Source organism: Emydura macquarii, unplaced genomic scaffold (genome assembly GCF_026122565.2).
Source record: "Emydura macquarii macquarii isolate MOO-44397 ecotype Brisbane River unplaced genomic scaffold, CSIRO-AGI_Emac_v2 contig_450, whole genome shotgun sequence".
In the NCBI taxonomy this organism is placed as follows: domain Eukaryota; kingdom Metazoa; phylum Chordata; order Testudines; family Chelidae; genus Emydura; species Emydura macquarii.
The window spans coordinates 3,849,895-3,863,068 of record NW_027130587.1 but is presented as its reverse complement, the minus strand read 5'-3'; positions in this window follow the sequence as shown (position 1 = coordinate 3,863,068).

Sequence of the window (13,174 nt, the reverse complement as noted above, 5' to 3'; positions counted from 1 at the left end):
TAAACATCCCTGCCATCCAGCTGGAGGAAGCCAAGCTGTGGAGCCCGAAAGCCCTTTCGCTCTCCCTACAGGAGAATCTGGCGGGTTCCTAGCCCAGCGGCAGGACTGTCGGAGAGGTAACAGCATGGAGGAGGAGAAGGGGGGAGAACTGATGCGGCAAAGGAGAGGAATCCCCAGCAGAGTGTGGGCGGGGGGCTTAGAACCAGCAGGTGGAGAACTGGCAGGGCATGGAGAGGAGAAAGTTCTAACGGTAGAATCTGCAGTGCCAGCCCGTAAACCAGGCAGAACCCAGCTTAATGCCCAGATCCCAGGGGGAGTTTGCAGGGCTGGCCGTTAAACCAAGAGTTTTGCTTGGAAATGGAGGAAATGTGATCGCTATGAGGCCAACACAGAACCTTCCACAATGTCGCTTCTGCAGAGACGCTTTCCGAATAGCTCTGGGGTGCTATTTCCGAACAATTCTGGGGGCAAGGCTGTGTCAGCATATAGAACATGATATTTGATTACATGATATCCAGCACAGTCGGGGCAAGGGGCAAGAAGTGAAAGACTTAATGGCGCCCTTTATGGTTTCTGATTATATGTTTATTTGGAAGGCAAGTTATGGCTCATTTTGGGGAGTAACATTTTCAATGGGTGTTTTAAAGATGATTTCCCTCGAATTCTGTTTGGGAATTGCAGAGCCCCATGGCCTTGCAATGAGCTCGCACTGGTTGTCAGGAATGTTAACGGCCCAGCAACCTACTCCAGAGCCACCTGTTCTCAAGGAGAGTTCCCGACAGTTAAGGGAAAATCTTCTAAGGTTCACCTGCCATTCCCTCCTTCCCCGCCATGCTGGACACTCTGTATGCCCTCCTCCCTCTATACCAGGGACCCCCATTTTTCCCCCATGTCAGGGACTTTTCGGCACATCCCCATTCCCTGTCTCCACACCATCATTATTATTTGCCTTGGAGATATAAGTCCTTCAGGGTGTCGGCATGTTAAATTCTACTGGCAGGGTGGGCAGAAAAGACATACAGGTATTGTTATGCTGGAAGGCATAAATGGATGCCATTAACCAGTTGTTTGATGTCTAGATGCTTGCGGAGGTTTCATGTGTTCCCCTCCTTTATTTTCCCCCTTTTGGTTTTCCAATTTCCCTCCCACATCAATAGGGTGCTGGCCACTGATGCCCAGAGCATTTCCTGCAATTTTGGAATTGATCAGATGTGCCATTCAAAAGCGATTGTGTTACAGACAGACTGAGGAATGCCATCAAGTTGAGTGTGAAGGAGCCTCTGCAAACTCAGTCCCAAAGCCCACGCTTCCTAAAGCGGCCACTAGTTCTGAGCACCTCCGTTTCAGGGGGTCCCGTTGTAGGGACTGTGGTCCTGATTCTCAGAGATGCTGAGCTCCCCAAACTCCAGGCTTCTAAAACCGGGCACCCCAAACTAGTGGTCACGTTGGAAAAATTGGGCTCAAGATCTCACCATGAGTCAGCAGTCGGGGGTGATAATAGAATCTAAGAGTCCTGGCTGCAGGTGCACCGAAAGCTTAGGATGGGACTATATTATAAATACTTACGTGTGCACTGCTGGTTTCCTGTATATACAGGCCCAGGACCTGCTGTGGTCCTTATTCAAGTGCTTGGATAGCAAAGGGATAGGTACCTTAGAAATTCCATAGCTAGACAGACAGGTACCTTTCCACTGACTTCAACTGGAGTTGGCCTTCAGGACATCCCACAGAACCTGTCTCTGGTATATTGACTGCAGTGTATGTGCCGTAAGTTACCCAGGATGTCAGTGGACATTTTAAACAAAGATCAAGACTTAGGGTGACCAGATAGCAAGTGTGAAAAATCAAGATGGGGGGTGGGAGTGGAGGTAATAGGCACATATATAAGAAAAAGCCCCAAATATCAGGACTGTCCCTAGAAAATCATGACATCTGGTCACCCTAAGTAGACTCAGCTTCTCCATGGCATGACAAAGGGTTAAATTTGTTGGATAGTCTGGCCGTGGGCAGCCCACATTTCACATGGGGTGTAGCTGTTTGCTTTGTGTTTCCATGCTGTTTGTCTGGGCAGATCAGTTGCTTCCTTGAACCAGGAGCTGCACAAAATGGGTGTGTTAACGGTGATGATGATAAATAAATAAACAAACAGTGAAGAGACACAATACCACCTTATGCAAACAAAAAAAACAATGAACTAACCAGAGGAGAAAGCTGAAGCCACCAATGGCTGAGGATGGAAAGAAAGGACTGCATGATGCATCTAAAATTAGACTGGCCAAATCTATCCCTCTATCCAGGTGTTTATGCACCCATTGAAATCAAAGACACAGTTCCCATTGATTTGAATGATACAGAGCCAGGCCTCTATTCTGTGCTCACCACCATGGTATCTCAGAGTCTGTCTTCACTGCAATGCAAGTCCAGGGTTAGTAGAACTTGAGTTAGCAGCCCTGGGTTTGTTAACCTACGGCTTGAGGGCCTATACTCACTTGTAACCCCAGGTTAGGAATTGTTGAACCCTGGGTCCCAGTCTGGGGCTCCAGTGTCTACACTGCATTATGCAGGCCCGAGTCCAACCACCCGTATCCCAGACTTCCTAGCGCCCTCCCAAAAAATATGGCCGCTCTAGTCCTTTGTTCGTGGTGCAGGGTGTGAAAACTAGACTGTCCATCAAACTTGACTGTCCAGAGGACAAAAAAAGTTGGCCTGTGGGATTGTGGGATACTTTCTGGAGGACTCCCAGAGCATGAGTCTACACTGCAAAGCAATAGGGCTTAACCCCTGGGTCCCGACTTGACTCAGACTTGGACTCTCCACCCCCACGGGTCCTTGGTCCCTGGGTCCAAGCCCTGGCTTAGTGTGATTTCTGTGTAGAAGGAAGGGGGATTAGGCTTGAGCCTGAGTTCAAACCCTGGTCTTACATTGCTGTGTAGACATACCCTGAGTGCCTCAGGGCAGTACTCTGGAGAATAGAGGGTACAGGACTCCAGGAGCTGAACTAGATGGAACCTGACAGAGCACATGCCTTCCACCCAGTGATCTCACTACACAGTGACTGTTAACTCTTTCAAGGCTGTTTGCCGTGGTGAAGTCCCCAGGGCAGTATAGTCTGCATTGCGCGGGTAAGTGAATGTCTCACTGGGGAAACGTTCCTGCGTAACAGCCCGGAGCCCGTCATTCTCTCACTAATCACAGCCTGGGGACAAGAGCCCTTTCACTTCCTGGCCTACGATACACGGCTGTGCGGTATTAGATGCTCCAGCAAGGATCCCGCTTCCCACGCTCTGGCTTCTGGTACCATAACTAGATCGGGGACCCGCTCTCCATGCTGTGCTGGGAACCTTGGCAGAGTTTTCACCTCCTGGATCCCTGCCGTTCTGGGCCCGCCTTGTCGCTCTCAGCATTTCAATACGTGGCTGTATAAATGCCAAGAGACAAACAAGTGATTCTTCAGCCTCTTATATAACAAGCTGGCTGGGGCACTGGTCAGGGAAGGTCTGGCAGAGGCAGCAGGGCTGGCAGGAAAGGTAAAAGGGCCACGGGGATAGGAGAAGAGGCAGAACACAGCCTAGCAGCACAAAACTATAAAGGTGGATGGCAAAACTTTCTCAATAAAGCTTTCTGGCGCCACACTTTTCTGCTGCTGAGTCCTCAGCTCAGAGCTCCCTGCCCTGCTGCCCTGGTGAGCCCAGAGGGAAGGGGGGAAATCCTAGGCCCACTGAAGTCTATGGCAAAACTCCCATTGGCTTCAATGGACTCAGGATTTCACCCCATGTTCCCCCTCTCTCATGCTGAGTTCTGACCTCAGAGCTGTGTGTTCCGCCCCTGCCCTGAGGACACAGGGCTTCACGGCTCTCCTGGTTGAGTGCTGATTTGGGGGCTTGAGTTTTACCCCGCTGAGCCCTGTATTTCCCCACTATTCATCAGGCTTCTCTTTTCCCCTCTGCCAGGTGACGTTTTTCAGATGAAACCTTTCCCACTGAACAATGCAGATTTGGATCAGCCGAAATATTTTGTGAATTTGGCTCAAATCCGCCAGATTGTTTCAGTCAGGGGAAAACAACCCCGACCAATCAACCAAAACACAGTCTGACAAAATCGGCCCGGTTTGTTTTGACAGTTTTTAAATGCAACGTTTTAAGTTTTTTACTGGCAACAGCTTTACATTTCAAATTTGACGTCAGTTTTATTAAAACCAAAAAAAGCTTAACAAAAAAAAACAACCCTCAAAAATGAAATGGAACGTTTTATTTCGGGTCACACAAACCACATTTTTTTACCCCGGCAGTGTGCCAAAAAATCAGGACATTTTTCATTTGGGGTCAACCCAGAACTTTCTTTTTTAGTTTAGTTTATTTTTTAGTTCAGCCTCCGAGCTGAAAAATCAGTTATTCGCCCCACTCTGCTGGTGAGTCCTTGGTGCAGGAGCAGAGATGAAGAAGACAGGGGCTCTGAAGCTGCATGGGAATGTGTAACAAGGACCAGATAAGATAAGGTCTCTGTGACATGTGCGATCAAGTAGCATAGGACAGGTGGGAGCATCCACCCCTCTAGCTGTTGGAATACAAACGTGGGACACATGCCAAGTTATGAGCTGGAGTTTATGGGTGGCTGCAGGGAAATAAGCACCATTGTCATCTTCATGACTCAGAATTCCTGATGCAAATAGTGTACTGTATTAGCAAAGAACAAAAAAGTCCCTTGTGTGGGGTGCAGACTGGGCGGAGTCTGCAGTGAGGGGTAGTTGTGGAGCTGGCTATGATGAAAAGAGGGGAAGAAGCTGATCTGCATTCCTGATGTCAAAGGGGAAGCATGAAAAGGGGAGGTTGTGCCATCTTCCAAACACCCGCCCCTTCCCGATGCCAAGGTCAGCGAGTTATCTGCCTCCTGCACATGCCAGAAAAGCAGCTTCTCTGTTTTAAAGTTCCAGGCTAGCAACTGAATCCACGTGGCAGCAGTGGTCTGTGCAGGCAGCTCCAGCTACAAGATTGGGGTCTATATGGAATTTGCAATTTTGCTGGTCTAAGGCACAGCCCCTATTTTTTTACGCCACTCAAACTTTTGGACTGCAGCAGCCCCTCGTGCCTGGATAACCAGCCAAATTCAAAGTGATTGCATAAGGCAGGGAAAGTTACACTCATAATCCAATTCCCTTATACCTACTTACGGATGAGTAAGAGTGTAATGTACCTGCTGAGAAGGTTTGAGTTTAAGCAGGGAGGGTGCTACCTTACCTTTCATATACTTTTGTAGCTGCTTTTCTTACACCTACTTCACTTTCTTCACATTCAGCTAGACTTGGGGTCACATGCAGAGGTATTGTGTAAATCCAGTGTGTAAATTAAGGCCTGTTCTACACCTAAAACGTAGGTCGACCTTGCGTCATCACACGGGCCTGGTCTACACTTAACCTTAAAATTCAGCGGCAGTCGATGGGAGTTACGCAAGCTACTCTGCGTAGCTTGTGTAACTCCTGTTGACTTCTTGACTTCCCTTGCGCGCGGTGTCTTCGCTGTGCTGCGCCACGGGAGGGGGTGGTTTTAACAAGTCGACTTCCGGATCGATTGAGCGGGTCTTCACTGAAGTGAAGACTAGGTCTAAGTGTTGCAGGTGGGGGCGTTGTCAGCACGGAGCTTTAAGCGTCTGTGATGTTCAGCACAGTGACCAAGGCGGAGTGGTCGGTGGTGATGGATTTATCAGTGCTGAGCTCTTATAATCTCTCATAATGCCGGGCGATGTTTTAACACGGAAATAAAAATAGGGAGCAAACGAGGTTACTGTAGCTGCTGTTCAGCCAGCCTGCCATGGGGAAAGAAGGGGCCGAAAGGTATATCTGCTATTAACTGTATATAAACACTTCAAACCTGTCTACAGCTGAGCCCAGATGGCTTCCCTGCAGAACTCGGAAAATGCCAGTGGACAGCAGTTCTTCTACAGAAAGGTAAAGGTACCAAAAAGTGAATGGTCCCCAAAACTGGTCCTGTATAACTAACTCCCCAGCCTCCCCGCTCCAGGAAAGATCCCCTCACTGCTCCCATCTTTCATTATTTCTATTGCAGCAGCACCCAGAAACCTCAGTCAGGAAGACAGGCCCCCTGTGCAAGGTGCTGTACAAACACATAGGAAGACATGTTCCCATCCCCAAGGGTTAACACTTTAAATGAGTAGGGTTATCCCCATTTTAGGCACAGGGCCATTGAGGCACATAGGAACGCTGGAGCCAAGCCAGGCTTTGAACCCAGATTGCCTGAGTCCCAGTCCCATACTCTAGCCACTTGCCCACCCTGCCGCGTGCCCCGAAGCATGAGTTGCCCCAGGTAGCACGTGAGGCCCCCCGCATGCTCAGACAGGATACTGTTATTAACTAGCAGTAGGTGGGCATCCAGCCTGCCTATGACCTTTTCTCCATCAGGGTCTGGGGCAAGGCTCTTTATCTGGAGCATGAACAAACCGAATTGTTCTGGTGACTGTTTCTGTAGCCCAAGAAGCGGGCCACGCGTGGCTGCTACTGCTGCATTGAGGTGCTCAGTGGATTTGTCCTGCTCATCCTGATAGCATCAGCCTTCACGGTGCTGTGGTATTTTCTAGGTAAGGGCCTCACTTCACAGGGGGGCAGTCTGTTAGACACGCTGAGGGGAATCAGGCGTATTGAAATGGGTAAGATTTCCCCAAGTGACCAGCGATTTGCGTGGGGGGCCCAATTTAAGACGACAGGTCTGCTTGGGCCTAATGTATAGACCTGAATCAGACCCAAGCCCTTCTGACCCAAGCGGGTCAAGTTGTTTCCGACCCAACCCGACGCTACCCTCTGAACCTGGGTCAGCACTGCCCCTGCCCCTCCTGCCTGTGGCGTTGGCGTGCCCATGGCTGCGTGCCTTAAACCTGCCGTCCGCTGCCCCACGCGGAGCTGCGTGTGCTGCACAGAGAGAGACGCTGCAACTCCTCTGCACCCTCAGTTTGCAGCATGCGCAGCCAGCGAGGAGGCAGCGACCGGCAGGAGCGGGGCATGCAGCCGCTGTGGGACTGATTCCATGGGCAAGAGGAGAGCTGTCCTGACCCGCACAGGTCAGATGGTTTCCAGACTATCTTTATCAGTGTGTCTGCATTGCAATAGCTCAGGTGGTCAGAGCACCCGAGCGCTTTAGCCTGCATCCTCCCTGGCTAGTGGGTGGGTTACTAGACTGAGTGAAAGCCTCGCTTGGGTTTTGGCCTATACCCCAGGATGGGGCAGCTAACCTGGGTTGAAAGCCCTTTGAGATCTAAGGATGATGAGAGCTAGGTATTATGATTAAGCCAGTGGAGTTATGCCCATTTACATCCGCTGGGGATTTGGCTCAGCGAACATTTGCAAAATTCCGATCTGGGTCTGGGTTAGGATTTAGAAAGATCCACCTCCCAGATCTGGGTCTTGGTTTGGGCCCATCTCTAATAAACAGCTTGTTTGAAAATAAAATTGTGGTTCTTTTCCAGAGTTTTCCAGGCTTGTGTCACCGCATGCTGTGAACATAACCAGGGTCCTAACAAGTGAAACTGCCATTGAAACACACACACAACAGCCTGGGCTAGTGAACGCCTCTTCATCTGGCAGGATCCTTTCTGGATACTTACCCAGGAATTTTACACCTCCTCAGCAACTAACTTCAGCCCAAAATATTCCTGGCCAGGCTGAAGGAATTAAAGCCAGTCAGTATTTCATGGGCTCATTCCAGCTGATGAATGAAACCTACCATCCCAGTTACAAGGACTCCGCTTCGGACACTTTCAAGAGGGAGGCCGAGAAGCTGGAGAACATGGTAGGCTTGGTTCTTTTCCATTGTTTGTACTCTGCACAAGAAAGTTGCATATCAATCAACCGTTCCTTCCCCATTCCGTCGGTCCAGCTAGTCTGTTTAAAATTTTGTCTGTCCATCGCTCCCCTTATCTCAGCATCCATGGAGCCGTGCCTTACTTCCGGGATAGACAAAATGTGTCCCAAATTCACACACTTGGTGTAATCCTACCCCATTAAAGTCAATGGGAAAACTTCCATTGGTCTCAACAGAGTCAGGATTTTACCTGTGATGTTTTACCATATGGCCAGCATCCACCTTCCTTAATTCAGGGGAGTAGTGCACAGAGACTGCAGTTCCCAACATGCCCCGTTTCATCTTGAGCTGAGGAACGAGGGTCATAGATATTGCTAAGAGGTAAAGATGAGGAATCAGAGATAAGTCACCTCTACATCTCTTCCCTCTTCCTCCTTGGTCTCCTCCTCTACTCATCTGCATACTGCAATCCCAGTGGCTGAAATAAGAGACCTGGGAGGGGTGAATGAGAAGGTCCCAAGAAGGTTAGAAGTTGGGCAGGACTTATATGTGATGAGAGACGGCAAACACTAGGATTATTTAACCTAGACAGGACAAGAGATGGAGGGGATTTGATTGAGGTATTGAGGATTAGGAAGGGGACTATGGAGATGAGTCACTCCTGGTTTGACCTGTCCCATAAAACAAGATCAAGGGATCGGGTTATGAAATCAATGGCAGGTGCATTTAAAACAAGTAAAAAGAACTGAAGAGAAAGGATTGCCCTGTGGTTATGAATCTGGACCTGGACTCAAAAGAATTGGGCTTGGTACCCAGTTCTGCCAAACTCTCTGTGTGACCCTGGACAAGTCACTTAATTTCTCTGGACCCCAATTCCTATCTGTTAAGTGGGGATAATAATCCTTCCTTTCTCCTACCCTGTGTCTATCTTATCTATTGAAATTATAAACACCTTGGGGAAGGCACTGTCTCTCACTATGTGTTTGCACAGCACCTAGCACAATGGGGTCCTGATCTTGGTTGGGGCCTTAAAACCAATCATTACAGCCGATAATCAACCTGTGGAACTCACTGTTGCAGGAGGGCGGACGCAAGCACTGTGTGATACGCAATATACCCCACACTAGCACTAAGAGGGTTAACTGGAGCTAGCAAGCTCAATTAAAACACTGAGCTGCACCTGATGACGAAGCCCGGTGCGGGAGGAGCTGGGTGGTGAGCATAAAGGGGGGAAGCCCACATAAGAAAGGAGCTGCAAGGAGAGAAGTGAAGAACCATGCAGTTCCTTTCTGGCTTAGAGAGGCAGGTGTACAGTAAGCCCAGGAAGGAGCTGTGGGAAAGGCCTGAAGGAAGGCCACGGTAAGAAGATGTCTAAGAAGGCGTTGAGGAATCTGTGACAGCTCATCACATGATCCCTGGACTAGAGCCCAGAGGAGAGGGAGGGCCTAGATTCCCCTACTGGCCACTAGAAAAGGTAGTGCACAAATCACCCTGACGGGACACCCCTACAGGGAGTGAGAAGTGAGCCCTGATAGGAGTGCATCTGAGTTAATTTATTGGACTCTCTGGCCTGGTCTACACTGGCTGCGGATTTCGGCGGCAGTCGATGGGAGATAGGCAAGCTATGTCCAGTGACTTGTGTATCTCCCATCGATTTCCTAACGTCTACTCACCGCGGCGTCCCCACTGTGCTGTGCCGCCGGGAAATGCCCTCCCCTTGACGCAGCGCTACGCTTCTTGCCAGGATGGATTTACAGAGTCGGCTTCCCTGTTCCATTGAGCGAGCCTTCACTGCCGCTCAGTCGAACCCGCAAAATCGATCCTGCACTGAGCATAGACACTCACCTCCGTTTACCCTGGGAGGGATGGAACTAAACATGACGTAGCCAGAGAGCTGAGTCACAAGAAGAGGAAGACCACGACTATGGGGCTGGAGTGGCTGTTGGCAGAAAGCTTTAGGCAAGTGGAGTCTGTTGTGCCATCCCCAGCCACGGCGGGTTATGTTAGGGGCGAGTTCCCTCTCCTATACACTCCGCTGGGCTCTATGAGAGGCAGGATAATTCGATGGCCAGCTGTAACGGTAATAGTTACAAAGTGCTATCACAAGGGTGCCCCATTCTCCCTCTGGACCCTGGACAGGTCTCTTCCTCCTACATACCCTTTCAGCCCCAGCCCCTCTACAGACCTTGATCTTGCAAGATTTCTCTTCAGCACCCCATACAGATGCCCCCTGCCCTCCCTACACAGACCTCCTGGGCTTCCCCAAAATCCCTGCACTCCCATTTAGGGCTGCCACCTCGCCAGGTTTTTCCAGGATCATCCCTTTTTTGAGGTAGCTGTTCTGAGACATTGGAAGGGTGCTCAGTACACCCTGCCAGCTGTCCAGTGTATGGGCTCAGCATCATCCCAGATGTCCCATTTTTTGCCTCTCATAGGTGGCAACTCTACTCCTGACCTACCCACCCCTGTCTTCTGCCCCTCCTTGGATCTCTCCCAGGCTTCTGGCTGAGAACCCGGCAGCTCTGCTGTGTTATTGACAAAGCATTTATCTTAATTGCTGCTTTTTCTAATCCTCCCTCCACCTCGACTTCCTGCTCTGCTGGCCGGGCTTACACACCACACTGAGTCAGATAATTGGGCTGGCAGTTAAGACAACAGGTTAAATCTGCAGGCGTGAGGGGAACTTGATCACTCAGCTGGGTACCTGGGCTAGCCTCGCTGTGTCCGAGGAAGAACCCCACCAACGGGCTTCAGGCTAGAATGAAACAGGACTTCCAGGCCAGCCACCTGCCTGTGCAGACAAAGGAACGATTATGCATGCACACAGAGAAGGTTCTCAGGTTTTCCCACCTGGCCTCCAGTTAACAGCTTAAGGAGGGCTGGGCAATACCCACTGGGGGGATTGGGGTGGGAAAGCAGGCTGGGAACAGACAACACTGACCTAAATCTACTGCTGGTGCCGCAGGAGTTATGTCACCATAGACCGGGCTCGTTGTGCATCTCAGGCCAGTCCTGGAATAGCCCTTGGGGGGAAGGCTTGAGGGGCTGGGGCCATGGTGGGGTGGGAGTATCTGGGACCCTCCTGGTGATCAGGAGTGCCTTGCCCTTCTTCCGTCCCCCTTTTCCTCCCCAGTGGCTGGAGATGCAAGAGGCTGAACCCAGCCCACAACTGGATTCATTGTTGAAGAACGTGTGGCTTTTTCTTCCCAGGTCTCAGTGTCTCCCCAGCTTTTGTGCTCACAGTTCCTGAGCACTTGGGGGTGAGAGAACGGGGGTGAGGGTTCTCCGATGTGACCAAGCACTAGCCACTTGTCTGTCCAAATGGCTCTTTCCCTCCCGCTTGTAAATAGCTGTGCGGTAGGTGCATTTCCCTCACGTGCCTCGTCCATGGCTCCCTCCATGGGCTGGCCAGCCAGGGGTAGCGCGCACTCGTGCCCTGCAGCTCAACTGCATCTTGCATCGCCTCGGCAATGCACCCGATCATTACCAGGCAGGGATTGGGTCCCCACTCCCTTCTACACGAGAGCCTGCCATGGGGCTGAGTTTCATGCTGTTGCCATTGAGCTTTGCACTGTCTGAGAGGAGAACCACAGCTCCTGGAGCCATTCTCTCTCCTAAACACCGGCCACCTCTGAGTTAACGGGTTGGGAGGGGAAGCCTCAGTCCAGACCCCATGGCAACCACCTCAGTTAGTGCTAATTGGCTCTCTTGCTCTGACTGTGGTACAGACAGACAGCATAGAGCGCTGGGATTGTCTGAAGCCCCAGGGCATGGGGGAGACATTTCCTGTACTGTAAGGTGAGGGCACAAATGCTTCTGGGCCAAAGACAACGTTTCCCACAGTGCAGTGGGGGGAATAGAGACCCCTGAGGGCGGGGGAAACATTTCCCATAATGCATTGGGGAAAAACAGAGACCCAGGTCTAGGGAAACATTTCCCATAATGTATTTGGGACCAGAGATCCCCCTGAGACTGGGGAATGTTTCCCATAATGCATTGGGGGAACAGAGAGCCCCTGGGGAAACATTTCCCATTATGCACTGGGGGAAACACTTCCTATGATGTACTGGGGGGACAGACACCCTGGGAGGCCTGGGAGTATATCTCCCATAATGCACTGGGGAGAACAGAGATCCCTGCAGAAACACGGTCCAGGAGATGGGGGCCAGGGACACATCGGAGTTAATTAGCTGAATAACCACCTTGTTTCCTGACCACAAGGCATCGCTTCGGGAGAGGGAATCACCCAGATAAAGGGCTGCTCTGTGCTGCTGACTCCCTGCCAGCGGGCGGGGGGCGGGGTGAAGGGCACCGGAACCACTGGGGTGATAAATCTGGCTGGCAGCAGGAACCTTGGGGAGTGAAGGTCTCTGTGCACAGATATCCATCTCAGCCTGTGCCACGGGCATGTACGCACGGGCCCTGACATCAGCAAGGACACGGCGCACCCAGCAGCCCCCCTTCTGCAGTGCCAGGCCACAGGGCTGTTTCCAGTTGGGGTGGGGAGGTGGCATCCGATTCCCTCCCCAAACTGGCTCGATTCAGATCGGCTCCTTCCAGCACCAGCGCGGTGACTCCTGCAGAACTGACGTATGCTCAGCGGCAGAGGCCAGTTCTGCCCAGCCCGTCCGGCTCCGCCTTCCTCCTTTAGTACGTAACAGGGCGGCTGGCACTGGTCTATCTGTGTGCGCCACCTGTATCAGCTGCCCGCCGCCCCAGCCTCTAGCCTGTCAGGGGCTTTGGAGCACCTGGGGTCTGTCACGTCACCTCCACCTGCCCCAGCTGGCAATCTGGGCATGGGGTGGGGTCACACATTAAATGTGGGGGCGTGGCAGGTGATTGCACGGGCGGTTGCAGTAAACACTGTATTGCTCATCCCCCAACAACGTGCCCAAGCGATCGGTTGGTCAGCAGTTGCCTCAAACCCAGAAAGCTTTGGGATTAACACAGGAATTGCCAGACTGGCTCAGACCCAAGGGCCATCCTTTCCCCTGGCCTGCCTGACAATGCTAGCACCAGAGCTTCAGAGGAAGGTGTAAGAACCTCTCCCCACCACTGCAGCATATGGGGGATAATCTGCCCTCTACATTGGCTCTCATCCTGGTCTCTAATAGTTAGAGATTAATTAAAGGGGAGGCAGTGAGGCCTAGTGCGTAGGGCACTAGACTGGGACTCAGGAGAACTGGGGATCAGTTCGCGGCTCTGACACTACTTTGCTGAGTGACCCTGGGCAATTGCCTTTCCTCCTTGTACCTCAGTTTCCCCACCTGTAAAATGGGGATAACGATACCAGCCTCCTTTGAGATCTGTGGCTCAAAAGTGCTATGTACACTCTAGGAAGATTTAACATTCCCGCCAAAGTCTTGTAA